The following is a 24,601-nucleotide window of genomic DNA, read 5'->3' on the forward strand; positions in this document are numbered from 1 at the left end:
CACCATGCACTTTTAATGGTTATGAAAAGTCAGAGTCGCTTTGTGTTTTGTTTTGGTTTCCCTTGAACGGGGATGTTCCATCTCCTCTCCTCTCAAGCCCGATCAAGCCTTTTATTTGATCCCAAATTGTCCAGGTTTTTAGTTTATAGAATTATGAATAAAGGCTTCATGTGCCATTTAATAGACACGTTCCTTCTCATTCAGAAGTGTTTGGCATTTACACTTCTTATTTAAACATGTTTAAGCGATTCCATTACTAAATACTGCTGGAGGGAACCAAAGTGGGAGAAGAAATTTGGCAGGGATCCCAGTGCAATTTGGAGGCGAAGGTCTGAGGATGCTCACTATCCTATAGCATGACAGTAATTAAAATTAATGAAAAATCACTGCATAACACCCACCACTTGACATATTTCCTCAGGTGCTTTCTACAAAAATCTCTGAGAGAGACCTGTGGCTTGGAGCTTTGAAGTTCCCCTGCCCCTCCTCAGTCTCACCTCTGCTTTCATAAATATAGATAGCTGAAAAAAGATTCTGAAAGGAGGTCATTGCTTAAGACTCTTGAGTTTTGAGTTGCTTTAGATGACTTTGTAAAAGTGCAGTTTTGCCCAGGTAAAAGGATGAGCATTTGAGGAACTGCTGAGCCCAGTGGTTCCTCTTCAACAGCCTTGGGGAGTCAGCAAGAGGCCACAGCAGGGCTGGGGGAGGATTGGAGAGTGAGGGGGAAAAAACCAACAAAACAAAAACAACTAACCAACGTCCCCAAAAATACCCAACCCCCCAAATTATTGTGTGAAGATAAATCTGTTTGGTGGATGAACAAAACCATCTGTAGACATGATGGTTTGAGAAGAACTTCTTGGAGGTGGCACTGGCTGTGGATGAATCCTTGGATGACTCTTTCCTTATACAGTTTCAAATGTTCATCGACCAGAAGTGAAAGTCCATCCACAACCAAAAAGCTGATTTAAACACAGAGAATTCTCAGGTTCCCTTCCCAAGGGTACCTTCTTTTGGGGACCTTTCTCCCATCTGCAGCAAAGAAGGGTTTGGTGATATCTTTGTGACTTTTTGACCTCTTTTTAAGGTTTCATACTGCGGGACAAGAAGCATTAAAAACCAGTTCTTTCTTCTTGCACTTCAAATCTCTTTGGACGCAGCCCTTTTGATCTCAGCTGTCAGGATCTCATAACAGGATGCCAAAAGGCAAACTTGTGATTTGAGGGAGAAGACCATCTTTTATGTTTTGGTTTTTTTTTTTTTTTTACCAGGTGAAACAGTCCTGGAGGAACCCTAATAAATTTTCCCTTATTGCCACCACACAGTGCCACCCACCCATGGGCTATGGATTCTCTTTAAGAAACCTTCTCGCCTCTTTTTTTATTTTTTCTTTTTTTTTCCTGAAACAATGCACTTCAGAGAAAATTCTGATCTGTTTGCAAGGCTCTAAGTTTTCCCTTGCTGACAAAAACCCAAACAGCAGCTTCTCAGAAGAGTTTTCAGTGTCACTCGAAAGCGACATTAAAAGTATTCTTTGGAATCAGCAAAGCATCGAACATGTAAAATCTCAACGCTTTACAAGCTCAGTGTTTGGTGAACAGTCAAGACTCTTTATTACCCTAAGGAAAGAGACAGAAGTTGTTTCTGTCTTGGTACTTCTTATTCTGAGTTGCTCTTTGTTTTTTGTCATGTTGCAAATCAGCAATGAAGAAAACTCACTCAGCAGGCAGTAAAAGCAGCAACAAATGTTTACCCCTTGGGATATGTACTCTGGAGAGAATTCCCCACCCAAAAGGAGCAGACACTTCAAGGGCTACGTGTGCAAGTTTAGCCTGACTTGGAATACAGGCAGGGAGCCAATCCAGGAATCAGACAATCCAGGTTGTTATTTGAGGTTCAAAAATTCTCCATCCAGCAGGTTAATAAGTTATCCACGAAGCACAAGAAGCATCAGAACTGCAGTTGGAAATATCTGATATTAAATCTCTAAAATAAACATTGAGAACTAGAGAAAATAAATTGCTCAGTGAAAGAATTGAGTAATATTTTGATTTCCCTCTCCCTCACCCCTTGAACACGTTGCTTAATCTATGGTAAGACTGTAATTGCTGTCCTGAAGAAGGATGTGCATGGAGGTGCCTTTGGGTTCCACAGGCTGTTTTCTTTTTGGCAGCAAAGAGTTGCCTTTCTGACTTTATTGCTTGTCAGTGTTTATGAGTAATCTGAATTTCGGGCAGGATTCTTATGCCACGTCCAGGAGAATGAATCCTGGTTCAAATGAAGCTGATAAGAACTTTGTCCCTGACTTAATGAAGCTTTTAGCTTGGCAAAGTCTCTTTTCTATAATATGCAGCGAAAACATTATGTCAATATATCCCACTCAGCACTTTCCCCCCAAAATGTTGGAGTTACAAGTTTGTTCCTTTGTATTTTTTCTTTGATTTTTTTCCTTTTTTTTTTTTTTTTCTTTTACACTCTGAATTAGAGAAGGTTGAACGAGAACTCTTCTTCCAGGAATGGCACATCTTTGCAAATGTGGAATTTGTGTTACAGTTTACAGGGCTGTGTTGTAATGTACTGGGCCACGTTATCCTCATCCAGGAGTTTTTTGGGAATGGTTCTTTGTGTAGATGTTAAATAATGGTGTGTTTAGAAGTCTACAGCAAATGTCACACCTACAACAGCAGCGGGTACACACCCTCAGTCCCTCAGGGCAGGGACTCCTTGTTTGCACAGAAGGGAACAAACCCTAAGATATATGACTGTCCTTTTCCAGGGCATGTGTGTGACTGACAAGTTCTTCCAGGAAAAACTGTGAATTCCTTTCTTTCCCAGAACTGTCCCATTTTACAATCTTTTCTTTCGTGAGTTCAGGAATCGAAATTTTCAGCCTCTATTCCTCCTTGGTTGGATTTTGTTTCTTCCTTCTCTCTCGTCTTCCAAGGTTTTATGACGACTTATTTATAGGTTTGTTTCTCCCAGGCAGTTAAATTGATCTTTAATTTTAATTTCGTGACCACAGAGAGAAAACAGCACAAGCTCCAGCAAGTTGGGAGCAGGCAGGGATTGTACACACTGTCCTGAGGCTAAACAGACCTTTGCTGTGCTGTCCTGGCTGCTGAAGTGTGCTCTTCTAAGGAAGAGGATGTTGAAGGAAATCTAGGGAATTTGTCCTTTTATTAGATTAAATGCAATAAAGATATGTGGCCACTTGGCCCAGAGTGGAGTCCAGGGCTGGGCTGAGTTACCAGCTGAAGTGAGTCAGGCTGAGAGGAGGTGTGGGTGGGGAATGAGCAGAGAAAACAAAATCTCTTGGGGGCAGAACAAATTGTCACTGTGAGTCAGAGCTCCGGGCTCCGAGGTTGGTTTGGGGCTGGAAATCGAGGTGATAAAGGATTAAAACCAAAAATAAATAAAATCAAAAGGCCAAGGAAATAAAGGTGCCAAGCAGCTGAGCAGGGGCTGGTGCTGAGCACACAGGAGCTGCCTGTACCTGCCAGGCTTAGTGTCTTAGTGCAGAGATGCAGCATCACCCTGCTGATGATCCCACTCCTCTGGGGAATAGGATTTGCCACTTTGCTCCTGTGCCTGGAGCAATTGTCATGTTTTCCAGAGGAAATTGCTTCGCTACGGTTCTAATTTCCACTTTTTCAGTACTGGTTTCTCATCTTCACTTTCTCTTTGATTTTATGGGATGGAGCAAAACGTTACCCAGACAAGATGCAGCAGTTTCACCACAGACAAACGGGTCAAGGCATTTGGATGGTGACAAGTCCCTCCATCAGGTTGCTTGACATGCTGGCAAGTCCCAGAGTGAATGGCAGGATACAAAATTATGCATAACAGGACTCTGGAAAAATCCTGGTGCTTGACTCCACCATTTAGTGTCCATGGAGGGCATTAAATTCTGTTAATACTGTATAAATAAATATATAAATATGTATAGATTAAATATATAAATATATTATTTATAATTATAAATATATCTTTATAATTATAAATATATACTTCTGTTTATAATTATAAATATATAAAATATATAAACTTACATATTGGGTACCTCTGTTAGAACCAAAGTTTTCTTGTGTGTTCAGTAAATCAGCCTCAGCAACAATGACTTTTTGGAGCTGATCTCTTGGTCAGGTATCAGTAGATTGTGATCACAGCTTCCACTGCACACTACCAGACACAAGAAAACTTAAATATGTGTGTTTCCTGTGCTGGAACACCTTGCAGAATTAATGTTGTGCATGACCTGAGCGAGGATCATGGAGCTCCTGCCACTTCCACGTCCTGCTGCACTTCCTGGGGATTCTTTTAGGAGGGATTTATCATCCCAGAAGGACAACCTGGATTGTGATGGGTGAACCAAGTGTGGAACTGTGTCCCAAACTTTGAAACACCTGAGCGAAATTCTATGAAACCAACTTAAAACAGCTTTAAAAAAGGGGGTAAATAATTTCCTGTACAGCAGGGACAGACCTTGTGGAAGTGGCTGGGATTTTTCTGCAAGTGGCTCCCCAAAGCCATGGAGAGGACAAAGAGCTGTTAGGCAAAGGCAGGGCTGTCTCCTCAACAGCCTGACTTGTGGATCTTGGGGATGTCCAGGGGGAATGGCCTGGAGGAACTCTCTGGGCTTGAATGTTTTGTCTCAGTAGAACTTTTGCCACAGCTGGAGAGCCACCACCAAAGCAAAGAGAGCCTTGGCCAGACCCACTGGGCATCTCCCACCTCCGAGGGGCTCTGGCTGCCAGGCTGAGCCTGCCTGTGGTTCCTCCTGCTGGAGAAACAAGCTCTGCAGTGCTGCTGACACCTTTTGGGATCACTCAAGCAAATGGCTGAGCAGGACTTGCCCAACCTGCCTAAAGGGCAGGTGTTCACAGGTGCCAAGCTGGGAGTTCACTCTGGATTGTGTAAAGCTGTAACAGAACCCTGCAGGTGGAGGGACAGGAGTGTTCCTCCTAAGCCAGGAGAAAAACATGGATTCGACCCCCTGACACCCCCCAGTGTGACTCTTTGGTAGGAAAAAAAAGTCAGAGTTTTTCTTGCCAAAAAAAAAAAAAAGTTGTTGCTGCTTTAACCAGCTCAGGAGTCCTTGCTTATTTCAATTTTGAAAGCAGTTTTTCGAAGTATCTCAATGGAACTGCAATTTATGCCAGAGGTAGATAATTAACACCTCCTTGTCCCTTGTCATAGTAGCAGAAAAATCATGGGGGTGGCTTCTGCATATAAACCATCTGATGTCAATAAAATAATTGGATGCACAACCTTGGGATTTAATATCAGTCTTATCCAGTGGTTTTTTTCAGATTGTGCACAATAACAAAGCCTGGGATAAATTGCATTAAATACCCTGGTCTTTTTTTTTTTTATTAATACTGCCCAAGTTGGAGAAATAGCTCTTACACAGTATTGACTTTTTCTCTGTTTGTTTCTTTCTTATCAAGTTTCAAGCATTTTTGAGGGTTTGGCAGGAGTCTCTAATCCCTGAAGCTCTAAATGATTTATCACCTCCCTTTACATGCACTGAAGTACCCCTGTGCCAGCTGCTCTCCTGTGGCATTCCTGCTCCTCAATCCCAACCTGGGACACTCCAGTGCCTCCCCAGCCAGGACACTTATCTGTGTCCTGGAAGTTTATTGCTCTAAAAACTGCATTTTTAGTGGACGAACTCAGGAAATGTGTTTGTAAACGTAGATTTATCACTATTTTGCTGCCTCCAGAGGAGATAATTGTGGAGTGTTTCCTCCCAGTTCTGCCTGGAGCTTCTAATCTTTACTCAACCAGTAGCAGCTCAGTCTTTTCTGTATCATCTCTCCATTTTAAAACTATGGCAAATTAGACTCTTTTTTTTTTTTTTTTTTCCTTCAGCCATAAATTATGGTTTTCTGGATTTGACTTATGGTTTTTAATTAATCTTCCCCCCATCCCTTCCCTCTTTCCAGAAAGCCTTTATCTGGCAGCTCTCCAGTGGAGGTTCTGCCCCAAGTCGAAATCCTGCCTCAGGATTTCCTGCTCTTGCCTCAGCTCATTGCATGGCCATGGAGTCATTCTGCAAACAAATTAATTTCTCCTTGTCTAGAAATTGTAGAGCTCTTTCCTTCTTGTCCTTCTCCAAAGGATGTTCAAACAAATCTGGCTGAGGGGCTTTCAGGGCACCGTGTGCAAGAGTGCCCAGGAGGGCATCTACAGATGGAATAGGAGCAAAAAGGGTTTGAAAAAAATGAGAGATGGGAAAACCAAATTGTGTTGGTGGAAAACACTGTTTGCACTTCTTGTATTGAGCAGATTAAACTAAAAGGGTGCTGTCACCCACACAGATGAAAACCATGCCCCTTCCCTTGCACCTTGTTTTGGGTGTAAAGAGCACCTTTATCTGTCCCCTCCTTCTTCATATGTTGAGAAGTTACAGCCAGTTTTCTTCATGCCTCTTCTGCAGCTTTAACCTCCTATCTCAATGTTCTCTTGCCTTCCAGCTTTGCAGAATTGGCTTTTTGTCTTGCTCTGCAAATCTTCCACTGCAGGTATTAAGAGCACTGTGTTTTTGTTTGCCTCAAAGTCTGGTCCTTCACAGGGAATTTGGATGGCTGGGAAGCAAAGTGGCATCCTGGGTTTCTGGGCATCCTGGTTCTCCTCTGTCAGCAGGTGACAATGTGTCAGCAGCTAAAAATCTTCCCTGGGCACCCAGGAGGAAAGCAGCAGATGGAGTCAGTTGCCAAGCAAACTGGGTTTGTGTGAGTTTTTAGAATCACAGAGTCATTAAGGCTGGAAAAGATCATGAGGCCCAACCATCAGCCCAGCACCACCACCATGTTCACCACTAAACCATTTCTCACTGCTCTGAGGAAATCTATAACTGAAGGGTACCTTGTGGGTTTGCTGGGGTTTTGGAAATTTCTTGGGTTTGTTTTGGTTTTTTTTTTCCCAGTCTCACCTTCTATGCAGTTCATGTTCTCTGACTTCAGAAATATCAGTCTAAGCTACACAATGTCTTTGTTTCCTGCTTCTGAATTCTGACCATACACACACCCAGCTCTGGGTAAAACAACTGTTGTTCAGTCAGTCTGAAAAAGAGATGGTTATAACCAACAGAAGGTTTGCTGGGACAAGGGAATTTGATTTAGAAATTAAAAGTTCCTTCTAGCATTGGTAGTTAACTCTAGTCTTTTATCAGCTGGATTAATTTTCTAGTCTACTGGAACTGTGAAGAGATCAAAAGTTTAATTACCAGTGGGGCCTGGATTGTCATGCATTATCTTGCTTGTCTTAAAAATATTGCAAAACCAGAAAATATTTTTAACATTATATGATGTGCCATTAGTCAAAATGCAGCTCTTAATAAACTTGCACCCTGCAGGATTGAGTGGCAGTGCAAAGGGCAATGCACCCCCACACTCAGGGCTTGCAAGAAATCCTGGAGCTGATGGCACTGGAACCTCTACCAGCTCCAGTTTAGTTTCTGCTCCTCATCCTTTGGACTTTGTAAACCTTCTTAGAATAGAATATGGGGGAAAAAAAAAAGGCACAGATTTGTATTAAAGAAAGATTTGTATTAAAGTGTTCCACAGCACGATGCTGATACGTCACCATGGTTGGATGGTGAGGGTTTGCCTTGAAGCTGCAGTTAAATGGGATGATTTGAGTGTGTGCTTGTAAATCCCAGTTGTGCCAGGGGTGTTTAGTGATGAAGGACCATGGAACCATGATCAAGATGCTCTTTTGAAAGTGAGTGAAAGGTGGGGATCTGCAGAGAGAAACCAGCTCAGAGCAGGGCTGTGGGGTGACACTGTCTGTGCCACATCCTCTGGGAGATCACTAGGCTGACACTGGAGCATGGTAACAACGTTTGGTTCTCTTCCTTGTTCACTAACCATATGCTCTGTGTAGGTATTTCATCTCTCTGTGTGTCAGTTAAATCTTCTCCGACTTGCCTTCCCCTGACAGGGAAATGGAGCACATAAACACAGGCAGTGCTTGTGACAGGGCCTGGATATCAGCTCTCCAGGGCAGGGGCTGGCTCTTAGCCTTGTCCTGTGCTGGGTGAGTTTTGCACTTCATCCATTTTTAACAAGCAAAAATGCAGTAGGTGGGCAGGATGTGCTGCTAATGCTGCACTTTGGCTATTTTTAGGAAGTTGTCTGTCTGCTCATTTACAGATGTTGCAATCAGGGACAAATCTTCTCAGTCAATGCACAAATTAAAAGCATGTTAATGTGCTGGTCTGGATTCTGATGTCACCCAGGCAGGTGCTGCTCTGAAATAGCTCTATTGAAGTTTGGGAGCACATCTGATCAAAGGTGACATCAAAAGCAGCCCGATCTATAAAGCAATAGTTCTTTGTGGAGAACACGCTGGTTTGCAAGAAAAGAAAAGAGCTTTATTGGATTACATTAATTTGTTGTCAGTGTGTTAGTGGCACAACCAACCCTCCCTTCTGCGTTTTCTGAAGTGATGATGGGAGGGAGTTGGCCTTGATATTTGCGATGGAGATTTTGCCACAGCGTGGTTGGAATATCTGGGGAGATTCTTGTGCTGCTCGCGCTCAGAACTTGGCTGAGTGTGCTGTTGGCAATGCTCCCCATGGCTGACTCGCTCTGCAGCTGGCACACTGAGGCAAGTTTACATGTTTGGAGTGCAAGGAGATTAAAATACCGATAGAAGGGGTAAGAGAGGATGGCTTTGGCATTCTGGAGGTGTGCAAAATGATTATCCCCCAAGCGCTGCCTGATGAGTGTGAACGTGGCAACCTCCGCCTGCTGGCTTTTCTTGCTCTGCACCTACGCCCACTCTTGCACAATTACCCACTTCAAATCTTTATTTCTCACCTTTTGACTATTTGCATGAGGGCTGAGTGGAAGCAGAGCTGCAGATCAGGAGCAGGATGAGATCACAACCCCGCGATGCTCCGGGCAATGTTTCCAGTTGTGAAAAGCACACAGGTAAAGAAGCAGTTTTGTGTTTCATCTAAAAGATCAATATTCATTTGACAGGAAGAAGAGGGGGGAGGCCAGGAAGGCCCAAGGATCAGTGCTGAGGCAGGGAATGCTCACATTCAGGTTGCCATCTAGTGGAACTGGTTCTGTGTCACTGTGCCTGCTGAAGTCTGGCTCGAAAAGCCTGATCTAAACCCTATTTGCATTCATTTTGTTTGCCTTTTTTGCTTTCTCCATCTTTTCAAATTTGTCAGTTTTCCTAACCAATTGACTCCAATTCTAATTTAAAAAATTGGTAAGATAATAAAGGCACCTTGGTTGTGCATTTGCTGTTTTTATTCTAATTTCCAGTGCATTATATTGATTCTGTAAAGATTGTTGGTCTCTGGTAAATGATAATGTGCAGATCTGTGGGGTTTGGTTTTCTGTGGGGACTGGGAATCAGGAACTTGCAGCAGGATCAGTATCAATATCCTTATAAGCTTGGAGTGAGAAAGTTGGAATGCTCTGGCTTTGTCTTTTATTCCTCCACAGAGGCAGAAAACTAATTTTCTAGGCTGGAAGATGCACTGGGGCAACAGAGCTGTGTTTAGATGGGGGGAGTCAGGGTTTTTTTCCTGTGAGTTTTTGGGGTTTTGCATGAGTTTGATTTGGTTTATTTGGGTTGTTTGTTTGGGTTTTTTTAAGACTAACGAAGCAAAGAGGAACTTACTCATCATTTTTATGTTGTGTTGTCAATAAAAAGGTGAGATAATGAGACAAAATTCAAAATACGTGGCTGTTAATTCATGATTCTTTTGGTCACTTGTTCACATTTAAGAAGGCCAGTTCTGTAGTGAAAGTGTGGTAACTCTTGGGATAAGCCCCTGCTTCGAGGAAAGCAGGAGAGCTACCAATGGATATATTAAATTAATTTAAAATTTTTCATCCAGAGCATTCGGTATTTCATATCCAAATTGGCTCTTCTCTGATCCTGCCTACAGTAAGTGGAACAGAAGGGGAGGCAGTGACTGGAATCCTTCCCTTTCCACTCTTGCAGAAAGAGAACTGTTCCAGGCAGAATAAATGTGCAGCTTTGGGCTTTCCTGCTGTGACAGCAACGGGTAGACTTTAGAGATCTCTTTCATATCAAATATGTTGTATGTTTTCTGTGTTCCAAGGCATATGATGCCACTGAGATGGCTGCCTGGTTTTCAGGACAGCCTTTGGACCAGCATGCCTGGCAAGGAATCCTTTAAATAACAATAAGACAGTGGGAACACTTTAAATATAACAGGATGGTGAACCATCCTAAAATAGTCCCCATTCAAAAGGGCATTTAAAAATAAAACTTCCCTCTATGCTTGGAAAAGTGTTTGTTGGAGATGCAGCTTTATAGGAAAAGCCAAATTCACTAAGAACTGGATAGGGTTGAAGTTGGCAGGTCTGGGTAAATGTTATAAAGAATCAAAATGTGAAATCAAGGACTAGAAACAAAAGTGCTTAATTGTGTCATCTCCAGCTATGACACATTCTGGCCCTTATGACAAAGCCCCATTAACATTTCAAAGCTGCTTTTGAAGCCTTTAAGGACCTGTGCTCTGAGCTCAGCTGCCTGCACACGTAGAACTCCCAGTGACTGACAGCAAGAGCAGATTGCCAAAGTTCTTTTCCGGCAAGAAGATGCAGAAAAAGAAATGTTCCTTAGAACAGGCCTTGCTCTGACTTCCCATCCCTGCAGGGAGACCCTCAGGAAAGGTGGTTGGGGAGCCTTAGTGACTTGTCAAACAGCTGTAAACCTCAGCTTTGCTCTTCAGAGTCTTTGGCTGGATTTGAGGCATCATTTTCAGCTCCTGGGTCTGACACAACCCTTGCAGTTTTCTCTCTGTGTTTGCCACAGCTCAGCTGCTCTGGGAGAAGGCCCCGTGCCAGGCCCTTTGTTCCAAATGAAGGATTGAAATCATTTAACGATTCGAAAACATGCCTAGGAATCAATAGAGGGGATTAGAACATTAAATCTGTTCAAGTTCAGTGCAGAGCCGTAAGGGTTGAAAAAAGGTGTCAAGAGTATTCTTGGAGTCAAAGCCGGGGATGAAGGCTCAGGACAAACCGTGGTGAAAGCACGAAGCATGAGCTGATGTGAACCTGCTTTGTTCTGAGTTAGCTGAGGAATGCAGACTAACACACCTAAACCTGAGCAGAAAGGCCTGGCTCTCCAGCATGAGACCCATCTTCCTTTTAGTAAGTTATAAACCCCAAGTCTAACTAAAGTGGCACCTCAGGTGCAGGACATTGAACCAAAAACCTTTCTCTAGAACCTCCAAGTGTCAGGTTTAGGTTTAAACTTTGTCTTTGCTCTCTGTTTGTTCTTCCAACATGAATTACTGGTAGCAGAAGAGCAGGAGGGATGGTGTTGAGAGAAGAAGCTCTGGAACCAGAAATTAGGACACTCTGCTGAAGAGAGGGGGTTCTTGACTCACAAATGAGCCCCTTAATTTCCAGCATCAAAACCAAGCCCATCTGTTAAAAGAGACCATTGTAAAGGGGCTGCATCAATCTGCACAGCTGTTAGTAGTGATGGAGTTGAACAAGTGAGGAGTTTCTCTTAACAAGTTGGAATGAGGTGCCATCAACATCCTCAAAGGAAGAGTCAAACTTGGTATCCAAACCTGAGCTCGGATTTCCAGAATTGGACTGGAGAGATCTGAGAGGTGGGAAGTGGAAGAGGAGAGCAAGGATGGTTTTCTTTACTTGTGCAATCTCTCAGCTGGATATGAGTTGATCAAAATCTGGTTTTATTAAATTGCAATTAAATTTCAGGGCCGGGCTGGACAGGGCTCTGAGCAACCTGGGCTAGTGGAAGGTGTCCCTGCCCATGGCAGGGGGTGGATCCAGATAAGCTCTAAGGTCCCTTCCAACCCAAACCATTCTGTGATTCTAAAACCAATCAGAAACACAAATGTTTTTCAGTCCCCTTAAAAACCCCTCTGAACAGGAGTTGGAAACAACTTGCAGACTTGAAACAAAGAAAAATGGATGCTCTCTTGGGACTGTAAAAGTTTTCAGTAGCAGTTCTGCAGAGCTTTTTCACTCTTAGAGTTTCAACCTTTGGCTCCCACCATCCAGTGAAACGAGTCCTTGGAGGTGGGGACAGGGCATAGGGGTGTCCTGGAGAGGAAAGGATTCTGCTAAGAACCCCCCTGGTTTTTTGGGGAGTGGTTTTGAAGGTATGCTGAGTACTTTCTCCCTGGTTTGTCTTAGGTACACTTCCAGAAAGACCATTTCTATTTTAGATCAAAGAGAAATGCAAAAGCACTCTAGAAATCCCTTTTCAGTCTTTTGCTGTGGTTTGATGGTTTTTTTTTTTTTTTCTTCCTCTCCTTCAGTTACTGTGTGGTCAACCTTGACAGGCTTTTAATGCTCTGCCAAGATCTCTGGGAGCTGCAGAGACCATCCTTCTAATGGATATATGATGTAATTATATTTCAGCATCCTCTAAATGGGTCTCTCCTCCTACCAGGGTGCTTACATGCAGCTGAAAGTTTTGTTTTGTGCATGTGTTTTTGGTACCCACAGAGAGTTTTTGGTACCCACAGCTGACTGTGATGGCTGTGAATGTATTTCATTTATCTGATTAACCAAGTTCTCCAATGTAGTAGTAATCAGAAATGCTTGTTTTCATATCCAGCTACTAAGTGACCAGAAATGTGAAGAAAAAAAAAAATCCTATCCTTCAGGACTTTAAAAGTTGGCCTTTTAACCCATATTTTCAACACCTGCCTTGAGCAAGGCTTTGGTGCCACAAAGGCTGACGACTGATCCCTGGTGCTGATCTCCACCTCCCCACTGCAAAGTGCTGCTTCCAGAGAAGCCAGAAAACCCCAGAGGTTGTTTGTTTTTGAAACTGGAAACAGGCTCTTTGGACTCTTGCCTTACAAAGAGGGCCATGTGGAACACTTGACACTACAAATTGCAAGCGAGGACTGGAAGCTGTGCTTGTACTGGAAGCGTTGCTGCGTTTTCCTCACGTGACCTCGTGGAGGGTTTGATGCAGAGATTGGCTGCAAAGCAGGACTTTGGGCGTGGATTAACTTGGGGTTGGGTGCTTTCTAGTAGCATTTTGTGTTGCTGCATGTGCTTGAGTCGCGGTGTTTGGATTTGCAGCACTCAGGGGATCTGTGCTCTGGGCCTGGGCTGGGGCTGCTTGCCTGGTTTCTGAGGGAATTTACAGCTCAGAACTTGCCCTTGTTTACAAATGGTTTTCAGAACATGCACATGGGAAGATGCCAGAATACAAATCAGAGAATCCCAGAATGGATTAGGTTGGAAGGGACCTTAAAGCTCATCCAGTTCCACCCTCTGCAAGGGCAGGGACACCTTCTACTGGCCCAGGCTGTTCCAACCTGACCTTGAACACCTTCAGGGATGAGGAGTCCACACTCTCTCTGGGCAACCTGTGCCAGGGCCTTACAACCCTCACAGAGAAGAATTTCTCCCCAGTATCCCATCTCTCCCTGCCCTCTGGCAGTGGGGAGCCATTCCCTGTGTCCTGTCCCTCCATCCCATGTCCCAAGTCCCTCTCCAGCATTCCTGGAGCCCCTTTAGGCCATGGAAGGGACTCTCAGGTCTCCCTGGAGCCTTCTCTTCTCCAGGTGAACACTCCCAGCTCTCCCAGCCTGTCCATGTGTCGTTATTATGAACAAACCAGGCATTTTCTTTGAGGATGTCTCATTACCTTCACTAAGATGCAACGTTACTGTAGGAAAGGTTAAAAAATAAGGTGGATTTCAGCTCATTGAAATCCCCTCTGGCTGTCACTGGATGTAAGTGCTCACCTGTACCAACCTTGGTTCTGTGCACTATAAAATCCCCTGCTAACCCTGTAGTCTGTGTGCCCAAACTCATCTCATGAAGGTCACTGAGGATTTTTCTTGGACAAAGATCACACAAGATCCACGTCTTAAATGGGAGCTTTGGAAATCATTTGAATAGTAGGTAATGCTGCTGCTCTTTTTTTTTTACTCTAGACTTCATTGTGCAGCAGAGAGCTCAGAATAGCTTGGATTGGGTTTGAACAGTTCAGATTTTCTTACAGTCGATATTTTGAGGGGGAACTGAAAAGCAAAAGAGGTGTGGGATAAAAAGAAGTAAATAAATAGAGGGAGAGAGAGGGAAGTTGTTGAAGTTCAAGGAAGAACAGATAAGTTTAACAGCTTTAAAAATAAAGCCAATCCATTTCCAGGAGCTGTGATGATGTGATTATGGGATGAAGCACTGGAAGGTGACTCCAGGCACAGAGAGAGGCCATGGGTAAGGGAACCCAGCTTGCAGCTTGCTCAGTCCCTGAGCAGGTGAGGAGGAGCTGAGTGGTGCCAGGGCTCCTCTGTCCCCTGGCTTTGAACAGAGAACACCCACGTGTTAAACTCAGCACAACCCAAAGTGTCACCTGCAAAGGGCTCAGTTACTGGGGCCAACCCAGAGGCAGCCGAGCACCCACAGCCCCGTCGCTCACGCTTGTGCTGCAGGGTTTTGTTTTCTTTTCAAAGCAGCTTCCTGTATTTTGGTCATATAGAATTACAGTTTTAAGCTCTGTTTGAGTTCAAAGAAACCCAGACTTTCAAATGCTAACCAAATACACATCACTTCTGTGCGCTGTTTCTGTGCTACCTTTCAAATTTTGGGATAACTTAGTAGAAAAAGGCTCTCAATGATATGAATGTGCAGAGATTTAAAAAAAAAAAAAAGAAAAAAAGTCCTGAGAATTGTCCCTTGTGATTAAAGAGGCTGTAAATCAAGCACGGAGGGGGAACTTTCTACATCTTGCCTTTCTTCATAAGTTCTTTGATGTTGAACTGCAGATGTTTAGCCCGGTCCAGCATCATCCAGGATCATCTTTTCGCAGCAGTGCAGTGCTCTGCACCCTCTGCCCTGAGCCCTGGGGTGCTGCACCCACAACCTGCCTCGAGAAAACTCTTTATGGGCTCTGCCTCTTGAGGTGTAACACCCCCTCTGATCTTAGGAAAACTGTGAGGCCAGGGAAGTCAAATCTCAGTGGCCTCCAGAGCTGGAAAATGTCTAAGGCCTTTTAATCAAATAAATCAAACAGACCCAAGCGCCTGTTGTTGCTTATAACAAAATAAGAGAAACAGAGTAGTGCTGAACACACAAATTATGTTTTGTGCTGCACCAGAGTCAAACAAATGACGTGTACTGTGTAAGCAGGTAATAACATCTCCCAAACAGGAGAGTTCCTGTGTTAATCATATTTGACTTCCCTTGTTTCCTTCTCCCACCCAAGAATGCAGGTTGCTGAAATTGTGACAAATGCTTGCACACTTGATGAAATAAAAATCACATTCAATCTTCCCCCCTCCCCCCCCCCAAGTCCACTGTGCCAAGAATAGTCCCAGGGAATTGTGGGGCCGTGTTTTTAGGCTTCCTCCAGCTAAACTTTTTCATGGCATTCCATTTGAAGTCGTCCCTCACGTGTGTCTCGTTCTCTTGCTCTCCTTTGCACAGTATAATGGCTTCTTTAAGCTTTGAAAGCAAGTTGTTGTGGCCTAAAGTAACAAATCAGTTTTGGAATGCATGCTGTCTGTTGTAAATGATTTGGGGGTAATAAATTTTCTGGTACAAAGCAATAGGCAGAGTTTTCATAATGTTGAACAGTTTGGACTTGTCCTGAAGGGAACAATGTCGCGAGAGCAGCGAGCTGCTTCCAACTATTTGTTATTACAAAAGACAATTTTTTTTTTCCTTAAGGTAGAATCCTCATCAGATTTCATGCTTTGCTGTAACTTGTTTTATTCCTTATGTTAGACAAATAAAAATATTTGAGCACAGTTGTGTATCTGTTACATCTTTTAGTGTAAACTTTTTTTTTTTTTTTTTTAGGCTGCTTAGGAAAACTTATCCGTGTTACCCTTTATGCTACAGAGCTGTGAGAGTGGGTTTGATTCCTCTTAGAGCTTTTGATACCCTCCATTTGAATCTTGCAAATGGAAAACTGAGGCAGCAGTGCGGAAGCTGGGTGTGTTACCTTAAATTGAACATGATGGTTTTTCAGCACTCATTAAGTTCTCTCCTGGAAGTGACCCCAGATGGCAATTTCTAGAATTCACCCCCAGACAAACCTGATGAAGTAACTGCTCCAGGCAGCCCTCAAGTTAGAACAGGGCTTTGGTAAGACGAGATGTGCAGCAAGTGTCAGTAGACGAGACTCTTGCATTTTCCATGCCAGTGTCATTGGTTCTGGCTGTTATGGACCATGTGGAACCTGGAGTCTTTGTCTGAGTATCGTTTTAGGGATTGCAGGGCAGGAAAAATGAAACTTCTTAACATCCAGCAGCCCTGGGAGTGAGTAACTTTCCTTTGCTAACACTTATCCTTCCCCAGACCCCAGCTTGTACAACAGTTAATGATAAGGAGTTGTTTACGGTACTCTAACAGATGTTTACAAAGCCATTAAGTTGTTGTTGAGGGAAAAGGCTGTGAGGAGCTGTTTTTTCCCTTTAAAGCCAAGAGAAATCCTAAATTGAAAGGGAAATGAAGGGGCAGAGAGGTTGATGTTAGTGGACACTCTTTGGACGACTGCTGGGGACAGCAAAAGGAGGGGAGGAGAAATATGGGGCCAGTGAAAATAAAGTCAACTGCTTTGTCCTGAGAGTGACAGGAACAAAATGCATTCTGATATTGCAGTGCTATCATTGAATCATTGATAATCCAGACAGGCAGGTCATGAACATCTCATGTATTTTTCCTGCTGGGAAGTATGGAGTGGGACAGTGGAGCCCTTGCTCTCCTAACAGCAGTGATGCTAAAATCCAGTATAATGTCGTGACTTTAGATGCTGGACACCCAAAAGCCTTCAAAGCCTTAAGCAAGGAAGTCTGCAAACTGTCATTACTTGGGACAGGGGTGTAATTTCCTGATTCTCAGCTGATCCCCACTGCTGGGAAAACTGTGGATTTCTGGAGTTGCAACCAGGACTTTATATCATAAGGCACAAAGTGAGTGACAAAAGGCACTGGACTTGCTGGAAGGGGCACATCACACCCAAAATACATGGGTTTTATGTCTGCACAGAGGAATGTTTCTGTGCCAGCCAATCTATGTGCCTGCAAGGAAAACAACGTCCAGGGATGAGCTTTGTGTGCCATAACAAAGTTTCTTAATTGGGTGTCTAGTTGGAAATAGCAGCTGGTTTTGGGGAGAGTGATCCTGAGTTAAACTGGAATAGTGGAAGAAATTTGTGCGTTCAAGATGGATTAAAATCTGCTCAAATGAGACCTTTGACTGTAAACTGGGAAGTAAAGCAGTGAGTGGGTGGGTTTCCAAATCCTGACCTGTGCTGCCTTGGGTTTTGTCATTAATCAGCTGCAGTTTGTCATTTAGGGGTTGCATGAGCAGGGTCCTGGCCCAGGAGGGAGTAGAGGAGCTGGTTTGGGAGGGAGGGAAAGCTCAGGATTATCTTCATTAACAGGATTTGACAACTATGCCCTTTCCTGGTGCACATCCCAGTTTGGGCTCCAGACTGAGGGGATTGAGTGATCAGCAGAGTGATCTTCCCCTTCTCTGGGGTTAGTTTTGTTTTCTCCTGTTGTTCCTGGGAATGAAAGTGAGGTTGTGTGGCATTGGGCCATGCCATGGGCAGGTGGGAGCCAAAACCCTCCCAGATGTCTCTTCCTCACTTGCTGCCCTTCTCTTCTTCCCTCTCTTCCCCCTGTACATCCCAAAGGATGTTCCCCCAGGAATGGGACACTTCCCTCTTATTTCTGAGAGCTGTGGGTGTGTCTTGGTGTGAAAGAAGAGGCTCCACCTGAGCACAGACTGGATTCAGTGTCTTTATCTGCAGGAATCAGCTTTGCTCTCTGGGCCCATATTTCTGTGTCCTTTAGTCCTTTTTCCTCTCTCACAATCCAGGAGCTGTGTGGCCACTCAGGAAATTAACTTACTTATTGATCTTTCTGAGGGCCCAGGGATGTAATTCTGGCTTTATTACATCAGATTTTAGAAGATATTTTTGAACAGTGGCAAAAGCATAAAAGTCATGGTGGAAAAAAACCCTCCTAAAAGGACAGAGAGAAGCAGCAGCAATCCTGTGTCTCAGAGCAGGTTTGAGGACATAATCAAATCAGGATTCCTGCATGAGGAAGAGAGGGAAGATTTTAGTGACTTGTGTACTTTAACAAATTCATATCAGCAAACCTAATATTAGAATCCATTTACAAGCTTCAATTTTCCCTTATTTTAGCTCACAGGGAGAGAAGTTCAGGGTTTATTGTGCAGCTTTTTCTTTCCACCACATATTTTCAGAGCTACTTATCTTTATCATTCCCCTTTGTAGCCTAAAACTTGGCTTGGCTGTTCGTGAGGTTTTCCATGAAATTGCTTAAGGTGTTCCCATAACTAATTTTCATACAGCAAGTGTTCTCCTCCTTCCCTGAGAACACCCATGGAATGTGTGACTTCCACAAACAGCCTCAGCAAAAATGTGCCCTGAATCTGCAATGATCAAATCTGAAACAATTAAGATAAAACAAAACTGATCTATCAGAGGACATGAGCAAATGCTGATTTGTTCCTTGCCATTTATGCTTTTGACTTTCCCTCCCCCCCAACCCCCCTTCAAGTTTCCAGTGTCTCATACTGAGAATTTCTAATTTATAAAGCAAATGCTTATCTGGAGGCAGACACACACGATTTTTCTGGGACACCTTTGCTTTTAGAAGTAGCTATTTGTCAGTCAAACTCGATTTGATGAGTTAGAGATGAGAGAAGCAGTTCACTAAAAAAAAAAAAATATGAATGAGTGTTGTACTTGGATTTCTTACTGACTTCTGGGTAAACTCAGGGAATCGTTTGATCAGATTAAAAAAAAAGTCAAGACACTTAAAGCTGAATTTTCTTGAGGATTTTGTTTTCAGGAGTTATTCCAGGTTTCTTACAGAACCTTCTTTTATGCACAGGAACTGAAGTTAGACCTTGGCTCTGAAAAAAAAGGTAGCCCTGAAAAAAATGCCATTCTGTGGCAATTAAAATTTACTCTGACAAGACAGAAAAAGTTGGTGAGGCTCCCAAGAGATGAGAGAACAACACACAGTGACGAGTTGGTTTCTGTTGGGGCTTTATTTTTTTCCTTATCAAAGCACCAGCGAGCACATGTCCCACATTCCCAGCAGGTAAAGGATTCCAACCTTATTATAATGGAGCTTCCACGTGAAGCTGTCAGATCTCCGGAGTGAGGAAAAGCAGAAAGAGCCTGTCACCCCGGCATTTCTCTTTCCACATTTTCCTTATCACCCAGCGAAGAATGCATTTTTCATTTACACCTACCTGTACCTTTGTGCGGCACAGCCAACCCCTCGTGCATTTCAGAGGAGTGGAGGTGTCATGCTAATGATACGTTCCTTTTTCTGCCTTTTGAAGGGCAATTTAAATTGTCTTCCTCGAGCATGGCTTGCATTAGTGATGCTGAAACGCGTGCAGTAAATGGATGCAGTGTAGGAGTGAAGGTATTTCTTTTTTCTTTCCTCCAGACTGAACAGCCTTTTTTTTTTTTTTTCCCTTATTGGAATACCAATTGCCACGTCTGTTTGGAGCTGAAGTGTGGGATGTTCTTATTAGCACCTCCAGCCTGAAGTCTTTTCATATTCAAATGAACGTTAAGTGTTACAGGATTACACATCAGCCCCATTTAAAAAGAATGGGCTGAAGAGCTGCTTTCAGCTGTTTATTGTTCATTCGAGGGTACATTATGCTCATTTTTAAACCATATTTCATCATCTCCTGGTATCTTGGAAGAGAAATAAGAAAAGGAAGATCAAATTTAAGCCTTGTGTTAGCTCAGATCGATTATCCTTTTTCATCTTGCCTTTCTCCTAAATTAGCTAAATATTTAAAGAATAATGGAGCAGGAATGGCTGCTGCATTGGAGGATTGCTTTCTTCCCTTATTGATACCACCCCTTGGCTTTAGAAAAGAGACTATCTGCAGAGATACATTTGATGCCTGGTTGGCAGCTTTATAGATCTTTCTAAGTGTGTGTTCAAGTGCTAAAAAAGTTTCTCTCTTCTCAGAAAACAGTGCAGCTTTAGAGGAGTGTTCTGAAGCTGCATTCAGGAAGTCCTTTCTGGTGCCTGGACTAACTATTTAATTAAAAAAGTTTCAAAAAAAGGGTCTCAAAAGTGCAATAGCTTTGTGCATTACACAGATATGCGGTCTCCATACAGGTCAGGGAATGTTGTGGCTACAGAAGCCCCTAAAAACGTCAGAGCAGTTGAAATTTTTGGATGAAGTGCATCATCTTGAGCCCATGATTTAAGGACCTTTGAATAGCAGAGTTTCTTCAGAGGATTTAGGATGTGGAAGCACTGGGAGTGAAGCAGTCCAGCCTGGAGCTGCTGAGTGCCCCCAGATCTGCCAGGAGGGTCGGGGGATGTAGGACCAGCTTTGTGCATCTGCAGAGCATCCAAACTACTTGGGGAGGCTCAGGGTGGCAAACACGGCCCTGTCCACACCATTTTCCATTCCCATTCAGTCCCTTCACCTTCCTGAGATCAGCAGGTGATCCATTTGCCAGAGACTCGCAGAGGCTTCCAGGGGCAACTTTTTCCTACCTAAATTGCTTCAACGTGACCCGTCTTTAATCTTCATATTGCTAAATCAGTGTATTTGTTAGAAATGTGGTTAAGGATTTGCTCTTCTTGCATTAGTGCTGAACTTCTTGTACTCCTAAAACTTTGGGAATAGCAGCTCTTCATTTTAAAGTAGGCAGATAAACCCAGGGGAATTAGAAGGGCAACTGCATTGACTGCAGTGATTTTATTTTCAATGTTGGGGTGAGGTGGCTGCAGTTTTCCTGTAGATGTCAGACAAAATTCTATTGGCAATGAGTTTGCCTGTTAGTGGATTTTTTTTCTTTACCAGGGCTTGAAATATTTCACCAAATACCTTTCAAGAAACCATAAAACATCATTTTACCATAAAGACTCTGAGCCAAGATGGAGAATAGAGATATAAACCTTTGAAACTCAGCACACTCTAATACCATTTTCCCATTTAATGAGCTGTTATCATTTCTTTTCTCCTGGGAAAGTGTTTATCACTCACAATGACATCCCCACTGATGACTTTTCACTGCTCCCATCAGCTTTGTCAACTCAACAGCTGCTCTTCTGATCCCCCAACCCTGGTTTAGTGGCACTGCCTGTGCCCTGTCTTGCCTGCCCTGGGGAATAAGGAATGATAATGAATAAGAATGATGGGGACTGACTTGCACAATAGAAAATCTGAGATGGCAAAGATACAACAGGATTTTTCTAACAGTCAGGAGATGTGTCTTGGGAAGACTGGGAGCAGAAAGAGTTGGTGGAGAAGCTCCTGAGTGGTGTGTCCACTTTGGGTAGTTTAAACAGGGCAGCAGAGGTGACACTTCTGACACAGGGGCATCACAAAAATGTGACTTGCAGTTCTCTCAGACAAAGGTCTTAAATTAATTGTTTGTTCCTAGTACATCCCCTCCTGATATTACTTTACACCTGCTTCTGGCTACTTTCAGAGCCTGAATCTCGAGCTGCAAGGACTCAAGTGTGTTGAAGTACAGTCAGAAATAGTAGGAGTGTGAGGGGAGACAGACCCACCATGTTTCCACTGATGGCACTGCATTAACTGAGAGAAGAGATTTGTAACAGAAATGTGGTGCTTTTCAGAGCCATTGTGGGGAAAAATACCCCAATGAATGTTCTTGATATTCTGAGAACAAATGTGTGGTTTAAGTAGTGACAAATTCACTGTTACCACTTTGCCAATAGCTTGTACTTTAACATCACACAGTTGTTGGCAGCTGGATTTTTGGATGTGCATATTGTAAGAATGCTGGAAGGAGAGAGTGAAAAAACCTAAACACCTGTGGCTGGCAATGGCAAGAGGGAAAATTCATTCCTTAGCTGGTCTGCCTTGTCACACCATGCTGCTTGACAGGGAGCAAGAGCAGTGGGGGGTGTGTTGTACACACAGAGCAGCTGATTCACAATGATTCCTTACCTGATATTGCCTGGATCTGCTCTTAATATGTTTTGAAAACCTTCCTTTTCTTCCCATGTTTCATATCATGTAGTAATTTTATCCAAAGATTCCTTGGTGATAGTCCTGGAATATCACAGTCAGGTTACAGGAGAAGCAGGAGGGAGGACAGAGGTGGCAGCAATTTCCAGTAATGTGACTGAGCTCAGGCAAATCCTGGAAAATCAGGAGTCTGGAAAGGAGCTACAAGGCTCCTTCAAATAGAGGGCAAAGGTGTTTTGGGATGCACATCTGATTTCATCCAGAATGGAGAAGAACAGATTTTGGAATAGGGTGAGCAAGGAAAAAAGGGAAGTAGGAAAATGACCTCCTAAAACCGATTTTAAAAGGCAAGCCTTGGGTTCAAACCTTGGGCAGAGGTTCAAGTCAGTTCTTTATCTAAACCAGTTCACCTAATCCTAGTTATCAGCTTTCTCCTCTCTTGTAGGCATGAGTTGCTTTATAGCCAAAGGGAAGAACTTTCCCAGTGCAGAAATACCGAGGAACTTGCCCCAGCTGGCTGCAGGAGCTGAAAGAATTTCTCCCTCTATTTCAGATTTCACTGACACTGAATACTATTTATTTTTTTTTTTTTAATAATGCCTCTCTCAGGTTTTATGGGACTCTTCAGTCTTTCAGTTTTTGGCCCCCCCAGGTTTTCAACTTTCCCAGTTGCTTCTTTGCAGGCAGGACTCCCACAGCCCATGCTCAGCACTGTGGATTTGTGAGCCTTGAAAGTTTTAGCGACCCTGCAATGTATTCATGGACTGTGGTAAACTCTTACTTGTATAATTCATGGAAAGTACTAAATAAAAACGGTGCTATAGATAATTTTTTTTCCAGTGCAGCACCCTGCCCTGAATAAAACAATAGAAGTAAAATGAAGCATTTATGGAAAAACTGGCCATCTGTCCAAACACTGCTCAGCTTCTTGTCCAAAGGCTATTTGATGGAATTTGGTGCTGAGTGTTTGTCTGTGCACCTGTGGTTGCACACAAGGACACTTTTTCTTCCTTGGCTAAATATTTATACAGCAGATACTTGCACTTAATGCTGCTTATTTTCATTTTGCTTTAGTGAAAGTATCACCACTAAAACGGAGCAGGAGAGAAATCTGATGCAGCTCATCCACACAGGTCCATCTGCTGCTGGAGAGCTGAGTGTTCCACTGATGATTCCCTGTGGAACTCCCCCAGCAGCAGCAACCCAGGGGAGCTGCAGCTTTAGGCTACTGGCACAGAGTTCCCTGGGAGAGGGTTTGGCCTCAGGGGACCTGTGGAGCAGCCAGGATTTTACCTCTTCCCTTCCTGGGGAGGTCAAGCCTTGCCCTCAGCCCTTGTTCAGCACTTGAACCACTTGGTGGATTTGAATGAGCTGCGATTCTTGCATGTCAAACATATTTCAGTGGGATGTCACAGCTCTGCCATCCCTTCCTTCCCTGCTTGGATCCTTGGATCCTCTCACTCCAGCTGTGCCACAGTGACAAGGAGTTGCCAGAGTTTTATACCAAGCCCTGACTAAGTGTCTCCTCCTCACTGGTCGTTCCTTCAGTGCTGCCACAGCAGGGAAAATCAGGAATTAAAAATAAATTTAACAATCCTTTATTCCTGTGACTGAATTACAGAAACTCCCTTCTAGAGATAAAGGGCACATCCTTTATTTGTAAGGGGAGTTTGGCCTGCTTTGCTATGAGAGGTGGCGACAACAAAGGGGAATTTGGATAAATTTCAGTTCACCATTTTAAAATTGAATTGCTGAACTAGAAGAAAAAGCTGTACTAGAAGAAACTTAAAATTCTGTAGTCTTGTTGGTTTTTTTTTTCTCATTTTAGAAAGCTCTGTCTTGTTTTCAATATCTCTATAATGTGGTTTATAAGAGCACAGAACGGGTTTGTTTATGAATTTGGTGATTCCTTGGTTCTGCGAAATTATTGAGTGTACTGAAAATAATTTAAGTCCTTTTTATTGCAGTGCAGTGTTAACTCTTGGAAATGCAAAATATTACAAAATGCCTGTCTAACAGTATAATGCATATCCTGGGAATAAGGCAGCCTCTCTCCTATCATAAAAAATATCAGTGCTTAAAGATTATTTCTCTTATGTTGGAATTTCTAATTTTTCCTTGCTACTCAAGCCAATACCCAGTAACCTGCTGTCCCTGTGGTGTGACCTGCTGGTAAACAATCCTTCATCCTCCCTTTTCTCTTGCTGTCATCTCTTCCTGCAATGATTAGAACCCTTCCCCACCCCTCAGGAGTGGCACATGGTCACAAACAATATATTCAGATGAAAGGGAAACACTTTGAGCAGCGTGTCTTGGCAGCTCTTTGATCTCCCTGGGGAAGGCTGGAGCATCTTCCAGCCATCCCCGTCGGAAGGTGAGCAGGGGAGACCTGGTCTTGTTGGGGCAGAGGGCTCTGCATTCTTCACATAGACAGGGAAACACTGATCACCTCCTGGGTGCAAATAAAATGAGTTAGGGGAAGAAAAAAAATAACAATATGTCCTCCAAAGAGCTGTTAATGAATGGGCCAGTCAGTCCGGGGCATGGTGTGTGCAGGGTGTTCACAGGTGGGTGTGTGCAGAAGTTACATGGAATTCTTTGGCAAGGAAAACAGTGGTTTCTTG

The 24,601-nt window shown here is 43.4% G+C and overlaps 1 long non-coding RNA gene across 1 annotated transcript in view; it reads left to right on the plus strand.

Annotated features, from left to right (window-relative positions):
• The window catches only part of LOC126647738 (uncharacterized), an 853,551-nt gene that overhangs the window by 47,646 nt on the left and 781,304 nt on the right, over positions 1 to 24,601 (plus strand). The gene's annotated exons all lie outside the window — the stretch shown is intronic.

This window comes from Myiozetetes cayanensis, unplaced genomic scaffold (assembly GCF_022539395.1).
Source record: "Myiozetetes cayanensis isolate MyiCay16 unplaced genomic scaffold, myiCay2020 scf40, whole genome shotgun sequence".
NCBI lineage: Eukaryota > Metazoa > Chordata > Aves > Passeriformes > Tyrannidae > Myiozetetes > Myiozetetes cayanensis.